At 40.7% G+C, this 18,337-nt stretch overlaps 1 pseudogene across 1 annotated transcript; it reads left to right on the top strand.

The window, feature by feature from the left end:
* Positions 1 to 1,963: 1,963 nt before the first annotated feature.
* LOC311145616 (alcohol dehydrogenase class-3-like) lies at positions 1,964 to 18,060 on the top strand (annotated as a pseudogene). The gene is made up of 5 exons: positions 1,964 to 1,985; positions 2,050 to 2,180; positions 3,815 to 3,902; positions 4,012 to 4,205; positions 17,735 to 18,060. The product of its transcript is annotated as an alcohol dehydrogenase class-3-like (transcript).
* The last annotated feature ends 277 nt before the right edge of the window (positions 18,061 to 18,337 follow it).

Below are 18,337 nucleotides of genomic sequence, written 5' to 3'. Positions count from 1 at the left end.
AAAGAACTGTAATATCAAGCCATTTGTGATATCCCAATGTATCAAAGGTCATGTAGAATATTGCTCAACTATACAGAGTATGATTATTGTATTTTAATTGGAAAGATAGCCATAAATTCAGGGCTTGAGCAATCTGTCGTTTTGTGCAATTTGTCGTTTTTGGAGAGGAGATAGTCCACTGATGCAATTATTTCCACACAAACCATGGCAAAGGAAAAACTGCTGTTTATATACTGGATGTACTGTATGTGTCTGGGGAAAAATCTTTTGAGTGCTAAGCCAAACATGATTCCTTGGCATGGTCAAGTTCAAACAAAGTTGTTTCTCTCAAATGTTGTGCACAAATTTGTTTACATCCCTGTTAGTGAGCATTTCTTCTTTGCCAATATAATCCATCCACCTGACAGGTGTGGCATATCAAGAAGCTGATTAAACAGCATGATCATTACACAGGTGCACCTTGTGCTGGGGACAATAAAAGGCCACTCTAAAATGTGCAGTTTTGTCACACAACACAATGTCACATATGTCTCAAGTTTTGAGGGAGCGTGCAATTGGCATGCTGACTGCAGGAATGTCCACCAGAGCTGTTGCAAGACAATTTAATGCTCTACCATAAGCTGCCTCCAACATCGTTTTAGAGAATTACGTCCAACCGGCCTCTCAACCACAGACCAGGTGTAACCACGCCAGCCCAGGACCTCCACATCCGGCTTCTTCACCTGTGGGATCGAGCCCAGCCACCAGGACAGCTGATGAAACTGTGGGTGCACAACCGAAGAATTTCTGCACAAACTGTCAGAAACCGTCTCAGGGAAGCTCATCTGCGTGCTCGTCGTCCTTACGAGGGTCTTGACCTGACTGCAGTTCAGCGTCATAACTGACTTCAGTGAGCAAATGCTCACCTTCGATGGCCACTGTTACGTTGGACAAGTGTGCTCTTCACAAATGATTCCCGGTTTCAACTGTACCGGGCAGATGGCAGACAGCGTATATGGCGTCGTGTGGACAAGCGGTTTGCTGATGTCAACGTTATGAACAGAGTGCCCCATGGTGGCGGTGGGGTTATGGTATGGGCAGGCATAATCTACGGACAATGAACCCAATTGCATTTTATCGATGGCAATTTGAATGCACAGAGATACCGTGTCGAGATCCTGAGGTCCATTGTCGTGCCAATCATCTGATGCCATTACCTCATGTTTCAGCATGATAATGCACAGACCCATGTCGCAAGGATCTGTACACAATTCCTGGAAGCTGAAAATGTCCCAGTTTCTCCATGGCCTGCATACTCACCAGACATGTCACACATTGAGCACGTTTGGGATGCTCTGGATCGACGTGTACGACAGCATGTTCCAGTTCACGCCAATATCCAGCAACTTCGCACAGCCATTGAATAGGAGTGGGATAACATTCCACAGGCCACAATCAACAGCCTGATCAACTCTATGCAAAGGAGCTGTGTCGTGCTGCATAAGGCAAATGGTGATCACACCAGATACTGACTGGTTTTCTAATCCATGCCCCTACTTTTTGCATATCTGTATTCCCAGTCATGTGAAATCCATAGATTAGGGCCTAATGAATTCATGTCAATTGACTGATTTCCTTATATGAACTGTAACTCAGTAAAATCTTTGAAATTATTACATGTTGCCTTTATATTTTTTGTCTGGCCATATGACACTGTGACTGAACTGATGTGTTCCAAGTAATCCGATGCCGGGTCGCAGACGCATTGGGAGGCTGGGAAGCCCCTCTCTATGGAAGAAGTTGATGTGGTGCCCCCAAAGGCAGGGGAAGTGCACATCAAGGTAATGGTCATAAGGTCATGTACTATAGCATTAAATATTACAATAGCACGTAATATTAGTAACCACTTTATTTTGATTACTTTAGATTAGATTGATTTAGCTTGATTTAGCACCTTATATTGTAATGAGATCTCAATGTAAAGATGGGTGCTGGGAAGGGGGAGAGTGAGTGGGCGACCAAGAATCATAGGGCAAGAGTCCAGTTACCCTTCAATTATTAACATACTAGCCACTGGGATCTGCCAGAGATTCCTACACCCTGAGTGGCTCGGACCCAGAGGGGGTTTCCCTGTCGGGTTGGACCATGAAGGTGCTGGGACGGTGAGACAGTTGGAGAGGGCGTCAGCAAATTCAAACCCGGTAGTCATACTGAATGACGCAGAGAAAAACAACAACATTCAAGGCATTGTTACTGTCACAAGGTGGAAAAGTGCCAGGTGCTCTGGGTTGACCAGGCAGAAGGCAGAGTGAAGTAGAGACCAAACACAAAGGGGCAGTTTCAAACATTTATTTTAAGGCATGGTTCTGTCCATAACTTTGCAATCAAGTCTCAACAAAATATATTTACATATTATGTTTGATTTAGCTCTTACATTATATCAATAAATTATGAAAAGATTACAACACACAAAAACATACCATAATGAAGAAAATAAACAAAAAGCACAGGAAGTGGTGCAACACTGGAGGTAGGCGTCCATTTTCTATAACCATCCATTTCACAACCTTCAGTAGTAGCCATGCGCTCTCATCAAATGTTTGCTACATCAAAGATGGTCTATTATATCGAAAAGGTATTCGAGTGACCGCTCTAACAATGGAAATACATGTCCTCAAAAATGGAAGGCAGGTGGGTGGAGGCGAGATCAGATGGGACCATTATAGCCAATGATAGGGCAGATACGTATGTGAACAACAGGCCATAGACATAGATAGAGGACTCATCTTTGTATCTGTGCCATTATAGCGTATGTGACTGCATGGACAGTGCCATTGAGGTTATCTCCATTTTAAAGCTGCAATATGTAACTTTTTGGGCGACCCAACCAAATTCTCAAAGAAATATGAGTTCTAGATCTGTCTATGTCATTGAACGCAAGCCTAAGAAGCGGTAGATCAGTTCTATGTGCGCTATTTTTATGCTTTCACTTTCGGTTTTGTACACCAGCTGAAAATACAATATTTTTGGTTATGGAAAATATATTTCACAGCAGTTTAGATGGTACAATGATTCTCTACACTTTACTTGCTTATTTTGTCACATAAACGGAAATTAGGCTAATTACTAGAATTTTAGCAACCAGGAAATGCCGGAGCGATTTCTGCATAGTGCATCTTTAAAGAAGTAAATTTCTATTGGCTGATTGCTCCCAACTCATAGGAATCCCCACCCAGTTGTCCATGCTAAAACGGGTTATATCCATGATGAGTCCTCTATCTACTGTATCTCTATGACAACAGGCACAACTCCGATAAAAAGTTGTTTTGGGGTAAATTGCCGAAATGCCACGTGCGTCGACTTGCATCAGTGCATTCGTAACAACCTAACCATTACAAAACTTCTATTAGATCAAATAAGCCTCACGTAGCAAATTAGCAATTACATTTTTTATTGACCACATTCGATACTCATTGACCTCCATCCCAAAATTCCTCACTTCATGAGCTTATTTTCATGGAAAGATTTTGGGCAGAGTAAAACCTCTCGTTTCAGCTCTTCCTCTCTGGCTACTTGCTCTCTTCCATCAGGGACCCACCATGCCTCCGGACGGCCGCCTAGAACACAAAAAGAAAGGGTTTTAAATAAGTAACACTTAAATCACATGATCATCAATTAGCCAATGGGAGCTCTTGGTTAACAACAAGGGCAATAAGTCACACCTGTGACATTACCTCCTATCGCTCGTGTTCAAAGAGTTTTCAATCATTTTATTGCAATATCTTGATATCGTACAGGCTCTTCATATCAAGTTATTTATTGTGTGTTTGTTTAAGGGATACTATGATCCCCCTGTACATTCCTCTATGTGGAGAGTGCAAGTTCTGTAAAATTCCCAAAACCAACCTGTATCAAAAGGTCAGGTGACTGTTCTGGGCACAGTCAACACTATCAGAAACAACCCCTAGCCCAGACATCCTTCACACTTGCGCAATTGGGAATCTTCCAAAGCCATGTTTCTCCTTAACCTAGGGTGACAGAGCAGGGGGCAGATGCCAGATGGAACCTCCCAATTATCCTGTAAGGGTAAGACTCTGGCCCCACGTCATGGGCTGGAGCACTTTCTCTGAGTTCACAAGGTGGACGAGAAGGCACCTCTGGACAGGGTCTGCCTGCTGGGCTGTGGGATTTCCACAAACTACGGGGCAGCAATTAACACAGCTAAGGTCAGTCACTGGATTTCCTGATGGTATTGTCTCTGTCCTGGGGGACAAAAAAACACAATTTCTAAAAGCTTTAACAAGAACATGGAAAACAGCATGACATTTTGTAAAATAAGAATATTTCCTCACTAACACACCTGATTCCAAGTTACAATGAATTGATTGCAGTATTACCGCAAAAATGGAGGAGGCAAGTGGAAGAGGTAGGGAACTTGTTTGTCTGCCATATATTAAAAATAAAAATAGGCTGAAAAGGATTTGCATAAATAGACAAATATACCAGTTTCATTTGAGGACAAAAATGTTAACAGGTATGCCATACAGGTTGCAAAATAGCTGGGAAGATATTTCTGAAGTACCGTTTCCATGGCACATGGTATATGAACTGATACAAGCAACACTTGATTCAACACAATTTAAATTATACAACATTCTTGCCACCAATAGAATGATCTCTCTCTCTATATCTATCTATCTATCTATCTATCTATCTATCTATCTATCTATCTATCTATCTACATACACACACACACACACACACAGTGTGGAGAACAAGTATTTGATACACTGCCGATTTTGCAGGTTTTCCTACTTACAAAGCATGTAGAGGTCTGTAATTTTTATCATAGGTACACTTCAACTGTGAGAGACGGAATCTAAAACAAAAATCCAGAAAATCACATTGTATGACTTTTAAGTAATTAATTTGCATTTTATTGCATGACATAAGTATTTGATCACCTACCAACCAGTAAGAATTCCGGCTCTCACAGACCTGTTAGTTTTTCTTTAAGAAGCCCTCCTGTTCTCCACTCATTACCTGTATTAACTGCACCTGTTTGAACTCGTTACCTGTATAAAAGACACCTGTCCACACACTCAATCAAACAGACTCCAACCTCTCCACAATGGCCAAGACCAGAGAGCTGTGTAAGGACATCAGGGATAAAATTGTAGACCTGCACAAGGCTGGGATGGGCTACAGGACAATAGGCAAGCAGCTTGGTGAGAAGGCAACAACTGTTGGCGCAATTATTAGAAAATTGAAGAAGTTCAAGATGACGGTCAATCACCCTCGGTCTGAGGCTCCATGCAAGATCTCACCTCGTGGGGCATCAATGATCATGAGGAAGGTGAGGGATCAGCCCAGAACTACACGGCAGGACCTGGTCAATGACCTGAAGAGAGCTGGGACCACAGTCTCAAAGAAAACCATTAGTAACACACTAAGCCGTCATGGATTAAAATCCTGCAGCGCACGCAAGGTCCCCCTGCTCAAGCCAGCGCATGTCCAGGCCCGTCTGAAGTTTGCCAATGACCATCTGGATGATCCAGAGGAGGAATGGGAGAAGGTCATGTGGTCTGATGAGACAAAAATAGAGCTTTTTGGTCTAAACTCCACTCGCCGTGTTTGGAGGAAGAAGAAGGATGAGTACAACCCCAAGAACAGCATCCCAACCGTGAAGCATGGAGGTGGAAACATCATTCTTGGGGGATGCTTTTCTGCAAAGGGAACAGGACGACTGCACCATATTGAGGGGAGGATAGATGGGGCCATGTATCGTGAGATCTTGGCCAACAACCTCCTTCCCTCAGTAAGAGCATTGAAGATGGGTCGTGGCTGGGTCTTCCAGCATGACAACGACCCGAAACACACAGCCAGGGCAACTAAGGAGTGGCTCCGTAAGAAGCATCTCAAGGTCCTGGAGTGGCCTAGCCAGTCTCCAGACCTGAACCCAATAGAATATCTTTGGAGGGAGCTGAAAGTCCGTATTGCCCAGTGACAGCCCCTAAACCTGAAGGATCTGGAGAAGGTCTGTATGGAGGAGTGGGCCAAAATCCCTGCTGCAGTGTGTGCAAACCTGGTCAAGACCTACAGGAAACGTATGCTCTCTGTAATTGCAAACAAAGGTTTCTGTACCAAATATTAAGTTCTGCTTTTCTGATGTATCAAATACTTATGTAATGCAATAAAATGCAAATTAATTACTTAAAAACCATACAATGTGATTTTCTGGATTTTTGTTTTAGATTCCGTCTCTCACAGTTGAAGTGTACCTATGATAAAAATTACAGACCTCTACATGCTTTGTAAGTAGGACAACCTGCAAAATTGGCAGTGTATCAAAAACTTGTTCTCCCCACTGTGTATATATATATATATATATATATATATATACACAGTTGAAGTCGGAAGTTTACATACACTTAGGTTGGAGTCATTAAAACTTGTTTTTCAACCACTCCACACATTTCTTGGTAACAAACTATGGTTTTGGCAAGTCGGTTAGGACATCTACTTTGTGCACTAAGTTGACTGTGCCTTTAAACAGCTTTGAAAATTCCAGAAAGTGATGTCATGGCTTTAGAAGCTTCTGATAGGCTAATTGACATCATTTGAGTCAATTGAAGGTGTACCTGTGTATGTATTTCAAGGCCTACCTTCAAACTCAGTGCCTCTTTGCTTGACATCATGGGAAAATCAAAAGAAATCAGCCAAGACCTCAGAAACAAATTGTAGACCTCCACAAGTCTGGTTCATCCTTGGGTACAATTTCCAAACGCCTGAAGGTACCACGTTCATCTGTACAAACAATAGTACGCAGGTATAAACACCATGGGACCACGCAGCTCTCATACCGCTCAGGAAGGAGACGCGTTATGTCTCCTAGAGATTAACATACTTTGGTGCGAAAAGTGCAAATCAATCCCAGAACAACAGCAAAGGACCTTGTGAAGATGCTGGAGGAAACAGGTACAAAACTATCTATATCCACAGTAAAACGAGTCCTATACCGACATAACCTGAAAGGCCGCTCAGCAAGGAAGAAGCCAATGCTCCAAAACCGCCATAAAAAAGCCAGACTATGGATTGCAACTGCACATGGGGACAAAGATCTTACTTTTTGGAGAAATGTCCTCTGGTCTGATGAAAAGAAAATAGGACTGTTTGGCCATAATGTTTGGAGGAAAAAGGGGGATGCTTGCAAGCCGAGGAACACCATCCCAACCGTGAAGCACGGGGGTGGCAGCATCATGCTGTGGGGGTGCTTTGCTGCAAGAGGGACTGGTGCACTTCACAAAATAGATGGCATCATGAGGAAGGAAAATTATGTGGATATATTGAAGCAACATCTCAAGACATCAGTCAGGAAATTAAAGCTTGGTTGCAAATGGGTCTTCCAAATGGACAATGACCTCAAGCATACTTCCAAAGTTGTGGCAAAATGGCTTAAGGACAACAAAGCCAAGGTATTGGAGTGGCCATCACAAAGCCCTTACCTCAATCCTATAGAAAATTTGTCGGCACAACTGAAAAAGCGTGTGCGAGCAAGGAGGCCTACAAACCTGACTCAGTTACACCAGCTTTGTCAGGAGCAATGGGCCAAAATTCACCCAACTTATTGTGGGAAGCTTGTGGAATGCTACCCGAAACGTTTGACCCAAGTTAAACAATTTAAAGGCAATGCTACCAAATACTAATTGAGTGTATGTAAACTTCTGACCCACTAGGAATGTGATGAAAGAAATACAAGCTGAAATAAATCACTCTCTACTATTATTCTGACATTTCACATTCTTAAAATACAGTGGTGATCTAACTGACCTGAAACAGGGAACTTTTACTAGGATTAAATGTCAGGAATTGTGAAAAACTGAGTATAAATGTATTTGGCTAAGGTGTATGTAAACTTCCGACTTCAACTGTATGTATATATATATATATATATATATATATATATATATATATATATATATATATATATATATATATATATATATATATATATATATATATATATATATATATATATACACAAAATCTCAGCTCTGCAGATTTTGCCCCGAAGAGACAATCACTAGATCATTTATTCTGGTATTGCCCTTGTTTTATTCTGGTATGTAGTTTGTTTCTGGTCACAGGTTCAGGAATGGCTAAAAAAGCAAAACATTAATTTAAAATTAACCATACAAATAGCAGTTTTGGGCGATTTGGAAAGCCATAGTCAATCAATCAACAATACAATACTCGTAGCAAGGTTTTCATCATTAGCTCACAATCTGTGGATACTATGCGATTAGAAAGGTTCAAAATGCATGTAAAACATCACAGCACAGTTGGCAAATATATGGCACATGGACACCAAACGAGGGTGGTCTAAAGTGGTAGGTGGGATGGGCTGGGGGAGCTCATGATCGGTAATGTTTGTGAAGGGAATGCTGTATATAAAAGTACCATGTTTGTAAAATGTATCTACACTACCGGTCAAATGTTTTAGAACACTGATATGATGAGTTTCTCTGGTATTAAGGAAGTCAGGATGCAAGAATACAAATAAACTCTTAGATGGAGATTTGATACAATGTATTTAAATATACGGCACCAGATTCAACATAACAAGCTGCAAGTGAGTTGCCTCTTGCTATCAGAATGAGAGACAAAGAAATCTCTCAGTTTATATACTCCAAGATAAACAAGTTTTAACCAACATCTGGCAACCATCACTGGAAGACCCTCCCAACCGAGATGGTACCAGCCGGCACCCCAGACAGGACAGTCCCTCTATAACTCATTCTAAGATAAATAACAGTGGTTCCTTCAGACTTCCTGGCTCCCAGAGTGACATGATAAATGTATTGAACACATTCCCAAATCCTGTGTAAACACGTAATATTAGTTCCCCCATTCTATAATAATAATATGCCATTTAGCAGACGCTTTTATCCAAAGCGACTTACAGTCATGCGTGCATAAACTTTTTTAGTATATGGATGGTCCTGGGGATCGAACCCACTACCTTGGCGTTACAAGCGCCGTGCTCTACCAGATGAGCTACAGAGGACCATTCTACTTTTATATTTTGTAAGTAAAATTCCCCAGATATAACATTACTTTAACTAAACAATTTCACATAAAACTTGATTTCCAAAAATAAATATTCTCCAATAGTGGTATACCTATGATTGGAGTCTAAACTATGCTATATAACTGAGAATTCATCCCCCTCTACACTTTCTATACTTGAATCCAACCGGATTCTCAATATATTTAATCAAAAAAGGTATCCGTTCTCAGTCATCTGGATCATGCACGATCAGACATCTCAAACCTATATTGACTCGGTCTCAGTAAAATATCGATACATTACTAATATATATTCACTCTAAATATCTATTTAAGGCAGTTATCTTGCGAGTATATGACAATTGTTAGTGATTCACATTGGCCCCATCACTCAAAGTTAAAACCCTCAACTTAGCACACATCGACACTGGCAGAATGTAAATTTCTATTAACATACAGTATCCTTATCCATCATTCTAGTATTAACTTTCTCATCAGGATTATAATTGCAAATCAGTATCTCAATGCATTCTTAAATTTAGCAGTGTGTAGACCTCCTCCATCAACCTGATACCCCAAATAACAATTTTAGATACAGTGAGGGGGGAAAAAAGTATTTGATCCCCTGCTGATTTTGTATGTTTGCCCACTGACAAAGAAATGATCAGTCTATAATTTTAATGGTAGGTTTATTTGAACAGTGAGAGACAGAATAACAACAAAAAAATCCAGAAAAACACATGTCAAAATTTTTATAAATTGATTTGCATTTTAATGAGGGAAATAAGTATTTGACCCCCTCTCAATCAGAAAGATTTCTGGCTCCCAGGTGTCTTTTATACAGGTAACGAGCTGAGATTAGGAGCACACTCTTAAAGGGAGTGCTCCTAATCTCAGCTTGTTACCTGTATAAAAGACACCTGTCCACAGAAGCAATCAATCAGATTCCAAACTCTCCACCATGGCCAAGACCAAAGAGCTCTCCAACGACGTCAGGGACAAGATTGTAGACCTATACAAGGCTGGAATGGGCTACAAGACCATCGCCAAGCAGCTTGGTGAGAAGGTGACAACAGTTGGTGCGATTATTCGCAAATGGAAGAAACACAAAATAACTGTCAATCTCCCTCGGCCTGGGGCTCCATGCAAGATCTCACCTCGTGGAGTACACGGGAGGATCTTGTCTATGATCTCAAGGCAGCTGGGACCATAGTCACCAAGAAAACAATTGGTAACACACTACGCCGTGAAGGACTGAAATCCTGCAGCGCCCGCAAGGTCCCCCTGCTCAAGAAAGCACATATACAGGCCCGTCTGAAGTTTGCCAATGAACATCTGAATGATTCAGAGGAGAACTGGGTGTTGTGGTCAGATGAGACCAAAATCGAGCTCTTTGGCATCAACTCAACTCGCCGTGTTTGAAGGAGGAGGAATGCTGCCTATGACTCCAAGAACACCATCCCCACCGTCAAACATGGAGGTGGAAACATTATGCTTTGGGGGTGTTTTTCTGCTAAGAGGACAGGACAACTTCACCGCATCAAAGGGACGATGGACAGGGCCATGTACCGTCAAATCTTGGGTGAGAACCTCCTTCCCTCAGCCAGGGCATTGAAAATGAGTCGTGGATGGGTATTCCAGCATGACAATGACCCAAAACACACGGCCAAGGCAACAAAGGAGTGGCTCAAGAAGAAGCACATTAAGGTCCTGGAGTGGCCTAGCCAGTCTCCAGACCTTAATCCCATAGAAAACCTGTGGAGGGAGCTGAAGGTTTGAGTTGCCAAACGTCAGCCTTGAAACCTTAATGACTTGGAGAAGATCTGCAAAGAGGAGTGGGACAAAATCCCTCCTGAGATGCGTGTAAACCTGGTGGCCAATTACAAGAAACGTCTGACCTCTGTGATTGCCAACAAGGGTTTTGCCACCAAGTACTAAGTCATGTTTTGCAGAGGGGTCAAATACTTATTTCCCTCATTAAAATGCAAATCATTTTATAACATTTTTGACATGCGTTTTTCTGGATTTCTTTGTTGTTATTCTGTTTCTCACTGTTCAAATAAACCTACCATTAAAATTATAGACTGATCATGTCTTTGTCAGTGGGCAAATGTACAAAATCAGCAGGGGATCAAATACTTTTTTCCCTCACTGTAAGTCCAAATCAATTACAGGCACAGTTGACCAACCCCTTCTATCCCCGGCACTCAATCTTCTGGCATCTCTTCATTATGTTCTTCAGATTAGATTCATATTTCAAAGTGGATGGCCCATGATAATGTCACAATTTCAATGTCTCACCTGAGCCTCCACAACCTCTACCCCCCCTTATGTCGCATCCATTTGCCAACCAGTATACCAGCAACATGAGAGATGTTTTGGAACGGATCTCTCTCCATGCTCACTCCACATGGACTCCTGTCACACTCCTGTGAGAAAAGGCATGAGCAAAGACAGTTGATCGTTTCGATTGGCTGCTCTACACCGGTTGCTGGCTCTGACTCAGGTCTCTCGGTAGCAGTGGTGCTGGACAGGACCGTATTGAACGCCTTTGTCGCTCCTCTTCAGCCGGTTAGAGGGGGTTTTGAGGTTCACACCGTTCTCGGCCTAATTATCCCTGCTATGCATCAAGACACCATCTGTAGTAACCTTGAGAAAGGACAGATCAGAACAACAGTTTAGTTGAGTTCATTTCTGATTCAAGAAATCCAGACAAGCGTAGACTACATGACAAATTATTACTTTTAACAATTATTCTTAATACCCATTTCTAATGTACTCCCCTTATCACACTGTCGACTTCACCGCAGAGTCACAGGATCAGGAAGTTAGACCTCTAACCCATTGGGAGAAATCCCAACAATTCAGCAGACCCAATCTGGTGAGATTTGCATCGAAACACAACAGAACAAACACAACAATACACTCCTTCATATATCCCTCGATACACTCTTACATATCACTCAAGGTGTGTAAACCTTAATCCAAAAACCTCAGAGGACTGGTAATTCCCATTTTGACACGACTCAATGTGAGTAATGTAAAAAAACAACACTACTACTGGTTTAAAAAACAACAAATCGAATAAGAATCACTACCCTTAATAACTCCATAATTAAAAAACTTGTACCCATACAGTCATAACAAAATATACTAAGACAGCCTACCCATAATGAAAGGCTTCACCCTCTCCTTCTTCCTGTGGTCCGAATCACAAATACGTCTATGAACTATAAACTTCTTCATAATTAACAGTTTTACAAATGACCTTAAATTCATCAGCCAATGTCTCTCGGCTTTCCAGTGAGGGTGATCAAACCACACTAGAAAGTCAGGTCAGAGGTCATGCAAACCCTTCAAAGAAGTGTTCCATTCCATAGTAGACTAATCACCAAAAACAGTCAAACATTTCGTATCCCAGGTGTACAGCAAGTCTTCAGCACAGTTCTTATCAAAAGAAATCACGTGTTTAATTAAAACTCACTCAGAAAATAAAAACCTCTGAAAATTCCATGTGTGTGCCCCTTTAAGATACCTCAGCACTAACCTGTGAAAACTCACTAAACCAAATGAAATAGTCCACTACCAAATATTCATAACAAGTGTGTTGTGTGTGGTTATTTGCAAACCCTATGGTAAAACAAACAACAATGGCCAGGCCTTATTTAATTTGGTAGCTCCATTTTATGGCCTAATCCGGATACCTTTATACTTATAAAACTGCCAAATTTAACTAACAGCTCTCCCCAAGACCACAGACACTGGAACATTTCAAAGAGAGATAATGAAACCCCCATTCTCCTGGAAGAAAAAGTGTACATGTGTTAACATTCACTCTTAATCAGCAACCCAAAAATTGTAATTACAAACAAAACATGAAGATAATTCTACTGTACTCCCTCAAATCATTAATTGTTTGTTTCAATCTAATTCCTTGTGACTACTCCAGAATAAGATGACAAAAAATCTCTCACAAGATGAAAACCACCCAAGGTTCTCTGAGTTTGCAAGGAGTATTTTTAATTGATTACCCTTTAGACTTCATTGTCTGTAATTCTCGCAAGGATTATCCAACGCCAAAATCGGCTCCATTTCTTCCCATGTCAAACTATCGTGGTATCGTTACTGGATCAACGACATAGGTAATAGCTGTTTCGCTTTAGATTGTGCCCCTTTCCGGTAATGTTATCATTGTAACCTATTGCATTAAATTTAGTCAAAATATAAAATGTGTTGTTTAACAAATCTAGAACCTACAAAAAGTTAGTGCTGTCCCATCAGCGTAATAGTCAAAACTACCTGCAATCCACTGTTCCACGTAATGGAAACAGATTATCGTTTTAGAATTCATTAACTGTTTGCATAAATCACTGGTGTTACGCAAACTATAGAATTGAGTAATAATAATTAGAAATTGTCAAAGCACGTTTCTGATTCAACTATTCAGACCTCTGCTTCAAATGTCCCACCGCGTCCCTTACATCTCTATATAACCCAGCGAGCACAACTCTTTCACCCGCAGAGTAAAACATTAGTAAAGTCTATCCACAAATCACCAATATCAATGTTTCCATGTTAATATTATGCATTAGGGTATTTAAAATGTATCTCACGTCTTTATCACTCATAGACCCATGCATTAAAGCTGTGTGCCACCAATTTATAAATCCTTTTAGGTTGATTAATGGCGGTGGTGCATCTTTTGTAATTTGAGAAATTTCGGCTAAGGTAAGCGGCTTATCCAAAACCCTGTCATCCATGACTAAAAGTAGTGATATCACGTTTATTATCCTCTTCATCTTGTCTCTTTCCCTACTCGCTAAATCATCCACAATCAAATCAACTCTCAGAAATGTAATTCACCTCAGTTTCCAAAATACAAGATAAAACTCCTTTTATATCCTTTGTCTGAACTGCGGATGATGGATCCATTTTAATCTTTCTCTCCCTCTCGTATCGTTCGACAGCTTCAATGAAAAATGCCATAATTTTATTTGCTAATCTATCGTTTATATCCACGTTTTGGTTTTGTTTGACTATTGCGATCATCTTTTTATATTCACTTTCCATACTTTCTCTAGTATATCTATTTTTTTTTAAAGACTATTAATCCTGTATTACCTCTAAACCGTCTTTCTTCCGTTTCGAAAACTCTACTAAAAACGTAACCACAATGCCCTGCATTCCTCGCGCCACCATTTGATCTCAAAGTTATCTGTTTTAACCGTAGGAAACATGTATGTAGAACTGATTTTAGGATTACATTTTTTATTAGCCTGACTTCCATCTGATTCTATAAATAACCAATCATATATGTCGCTTTCGTCGTCAAAGTTGTCCTCCGTGCTATAAGCTGGAGGGTGGATAGAGTTCGTTAACTGTGGATGAATTCCTTTCATATTTTCAGATCCCTTTATCGAACATGTGGGCTCACTCTGTTCATAAGGTAGCCTATTTTGCTCCATTGCCAAATTACTTAATTTCTTAGTTGACCTTTTCTCCTTCCTAATTATATTTCCAGGCCATTGCGCGTTCATTAAATCCCATGCGTTATATGCCTCTTTCATATAATCTAAATCCCATTTCGGGTTGCTTACGGCGGTATTGTCAATTATATATTTTCGAGTTATCTGTAATTTATCCCTTTTAAAACTACCTTGTTGAGGATACTCATTATCTGTCCATGCTGATAAATCACTGAGATATGGTTCCACATAGAAAAATCCTAATTTACTTAATATCCATTCGTGCGGTGTCTGATTTTATACTTTTAGTAGAGACATGTTTTAAATGCGGATTGGTCTGTAATAATCTCGTAATTTCCTTTTTCTCTTCGAGGCAAATCAAGCTCTCATTTATTTTTAATTGTGATTGTCTTGCCAGATTCACTTCTGAGTTGGCTCCCCATTTTTTTATATTAGTTCATTCAATGTTAGTAATTAAATATTTGAATCAAATCCCCAACTTGATCTTTATTAAAATGTAGTTTGTCTATTTACTTATTGGTGCTGTGTTTCAATATATTTTGTTGTAGCTGCTTGAGTCTTATGCCGTGTGAGTTATTGTTTTCCCTCTCTACAGACCGTTTTGAGTAATTCACAAAGGACTAATTCTCTCTTCACCAAGGTACTCTAACTCTCCGAGGACTGAACCTCCTTAATTTGTAAACATCAAGGGCCTCAAACCCAATATTTTATAATGCTTTTACACATCAATGGCCTTTAACCCAATCTTTTATAATGCTTTTAAACATCAAGGGCCTCAAACCCAATATTTTATCATGCTTTTAAACATCAAGGGCCTCAAACCCAATCTTTTATAATGCTTTTAAACATCAAGGGCCTCAAACCCAATCTTTATCCTTTGTTTTCCACTCATTTATCTGAACGCACCCGATTTTGAATCACAGCACCATTTAATTTATTCTAATTTGATATTCTCCTTACATCCCTTTACATAACTCAATACCACTAATCCCCCCCCCCCCCCTAAAAATATTGCGATTTAATGTTATTTTCAGCTCAGGTTTACCACAGATAAGCAGATTTTAACACAATCCGAAAAACATGAAAGTCTGCCTACCTGTTGGTTTGGCCGTAGACTGTATCCAGTTCATGACGCCAATTTGATATGATGAGCTTTTCTGGTATTAAGGAAGTCAGGATGCAAGAATACAAATAAACTCTTAGATGGAGATTTGATACAATGTATTTAATTATATGGCACCGGATTCAATATAACAAGCTGCAAGTGAGTTGCCTCTTGCTATCAGAATGAGAGACAAAAGAAATCTCTCCGTTTATATACTCAAAGATAAACAAGTTTTAACCAACATCTGGCAACCATCACTGGAAGACCCTCCCAACCGAGATGGTACCAGCCGGCACCCCAGACAGGACAGTCCCTCTATACCTCATTCTAAGATAAATAACAGTGGATCCTTCAGACTTCCTGGCTCCCAGAGTGACATGATAAATGTATTGAACACATCCACAAATCCTGTGTAAACACGTAATATCAAACACCTACTCAGTCAAGGGTTTTTCTTAATTTTTTTTACCATTTTCTACATTGTAGAATAATAGTGAAGACATCAAAACTATGAAATAACACATATGGAATCATGTAGTAACCAAAAAAGTATAAAACAAATCAAAATATATTTTATATTTGAGATTCTTCAAATAGCCACCCTTTGCCTTGATGATAGCTTTGCACACTCTTGGCATTCTCTCAACCAGCTTCATGAGGTAGTCACCTGGAATGGATTTCAATTAGCAGGTGTGCCTTTTTAAAAATGTAAGAAGGCAAGAAATTCAACAAATTAATGCGTTTGAGCCAATCAGTTGTGTTGTGACAAGGTAGGGTTGGTATACAGAAGATAGCCCTATTTGGTAAAAGACCAAGTCCATATTATGGCAAGAACAGCTCAAATAAGCAAAGAGAAACGACAGTCCATCATTACCTTAAGACATGGTCAGTCAATCCGGAACAAAAAACATCAAGCGGTATGATGAAACTGGTTCTCATGAGGACCGCCACAGGAATGGAAGACCCAGAGTTACCTCTGCTGCAGAGGATAAGTTCATTAGAGTTACCAGCCTCAGAAATTGCAGCCCAAATAAATGCTTTACAGAGTTCAAGTAACAGACATCTCAACATCAACTGTTCAGAGGAGACTGTGTGAATCAGGCCATGATGGTCAAATTGCTGCAAAGAAACCACTACTAAAGGACACCAATAAGAAGAGACTTGCTTGGGCCAAGAAACACGAGCAATGGACATTAGACCGGTGAAAATCTGTCCTTTGGTCTGGAGTCCAAATTTGAGATTTTTGGTTCCAACCGCCTTGTCTTTGTGAGACGCGGTGTGGGTAAACGGATGATCTCTGCATGTGTTCCCACCGTAAAGCATGGAGGAGGTGGTGTTATGGTGTGGGGGTGCTTTGCTGGTGACACCGTCTGTGATTTATTTAGAATTCAAGGCACACTTAACCAGCATGGCTCCCACAGCATTCTGCAGCGATACACCATCCCATCTGGTTTTGGCTTAGTGGGACTATCATTTGTTTTTCAACAGGACAATGACCCAACACACCTCCAGGCTGTGTAAGGGCTATTTTACCAAGAAGGAGAGTGATGGAGTGCTGCATCAGATGACCTGGCCTCCACAATCCCCCGACCTCAACCAAATTGAAATGGTTTGGGATGAGTCGGACCGCGGAGTGAAGGAAAAGCCGCCAACAAGTGCTCAGCATATGTGGGAACTCCTTCAAGTGTTGGAAAAGCATTCCAGGTGAAGCTGGTTGAGAGAATGCCAAGGGTGTGCAAAGCTGTCATCAAGGCAAAGGGTGGCTACTTTGAAGAATCTCAAAGATCAACTATATTTTGATTTGTTTAACACTTTGTTGGTTACTACATGATTCCATATGTGTTATTTCATAGTTTTGATGTCTTCACTATTATTCTACAATGTAGAAAATAGTAAAAATAAAGAAAAACCCTTGAATGAGTAGGTGTTCTAAAACTTTTGACCGGTAGTGTATATGTAACAAAGCTGTAAAAACAAAAAATATATGGGTTAATAAATAAAAATACACCTGATTTAACTGATTGAGTATAGCAGGACACAACTCTCACCTAGTGGCTTTGGTGTTTCATTTCCATGCCTAATTATGTCCCTACAGGTGGAGGTGGGCTCGACCTGTGCAGTTTGGCCTTGGGGCGTTGGGCCTGGCTGCCATCATTGGATGCAAAGCTACAGGGGCGACCAGGACCATTGGGATCGACCTCAACCCAGACAAGTTTAAGGTAGTGAAGGATTTTGGAGTCACTGAGCTGGTGAACCCTAAGGACCACAGCAAGTCTATCCAGGAGGTTCTGGTTGAGATGACTGTGTGGGCAAAGTTGGGATCATGGTGATGAGGTGAATTTTACCTTTACTGACCACTCCTTTGAATGTTTGGGGAGATTTTGTTGACAATATTGAGAAAATAAAAAAAGATTGCGCAAATCTCAATTTCAGCAAATGTTATCTCGGTTACACCCAATGGATATAGTGGCACCATAGCAAGGTGACGGTTGTGTAAGTGACATACTGTGTTCCAGAGGGTGGCCATGGAGGGGTGGCAGCAGCCGGGCAAGAGATCTCCACTCGCCCAGTCCAGCTAGTGACAGTACGCACTTGGACTGGAACTGCTTAGAGGTGACTGGGATGATTCTAATTATGTTACAGTTAGAGCCAATAGCGCTGTGTAGTTGGCACCCCACATTATCCAATCATCAGTTAA

Source organism: Coregonus lavaretus (assembly GCF_964263955.1).
Source record: "Coregonus lavaretus genome assembly, chromosome: 18".
Lineage (NCBI taxonomy): Eukaryota > Metazoa > Chordata > Actinopteri > Salmoniformes > Salmonidae > Coregonus > Coregonus lavaretus.
The sequence above is the reverse complement of the archived record's forward strand: the minus strand, read 5'-3'. Positions and strand labels throughout refer to the sequence as shown.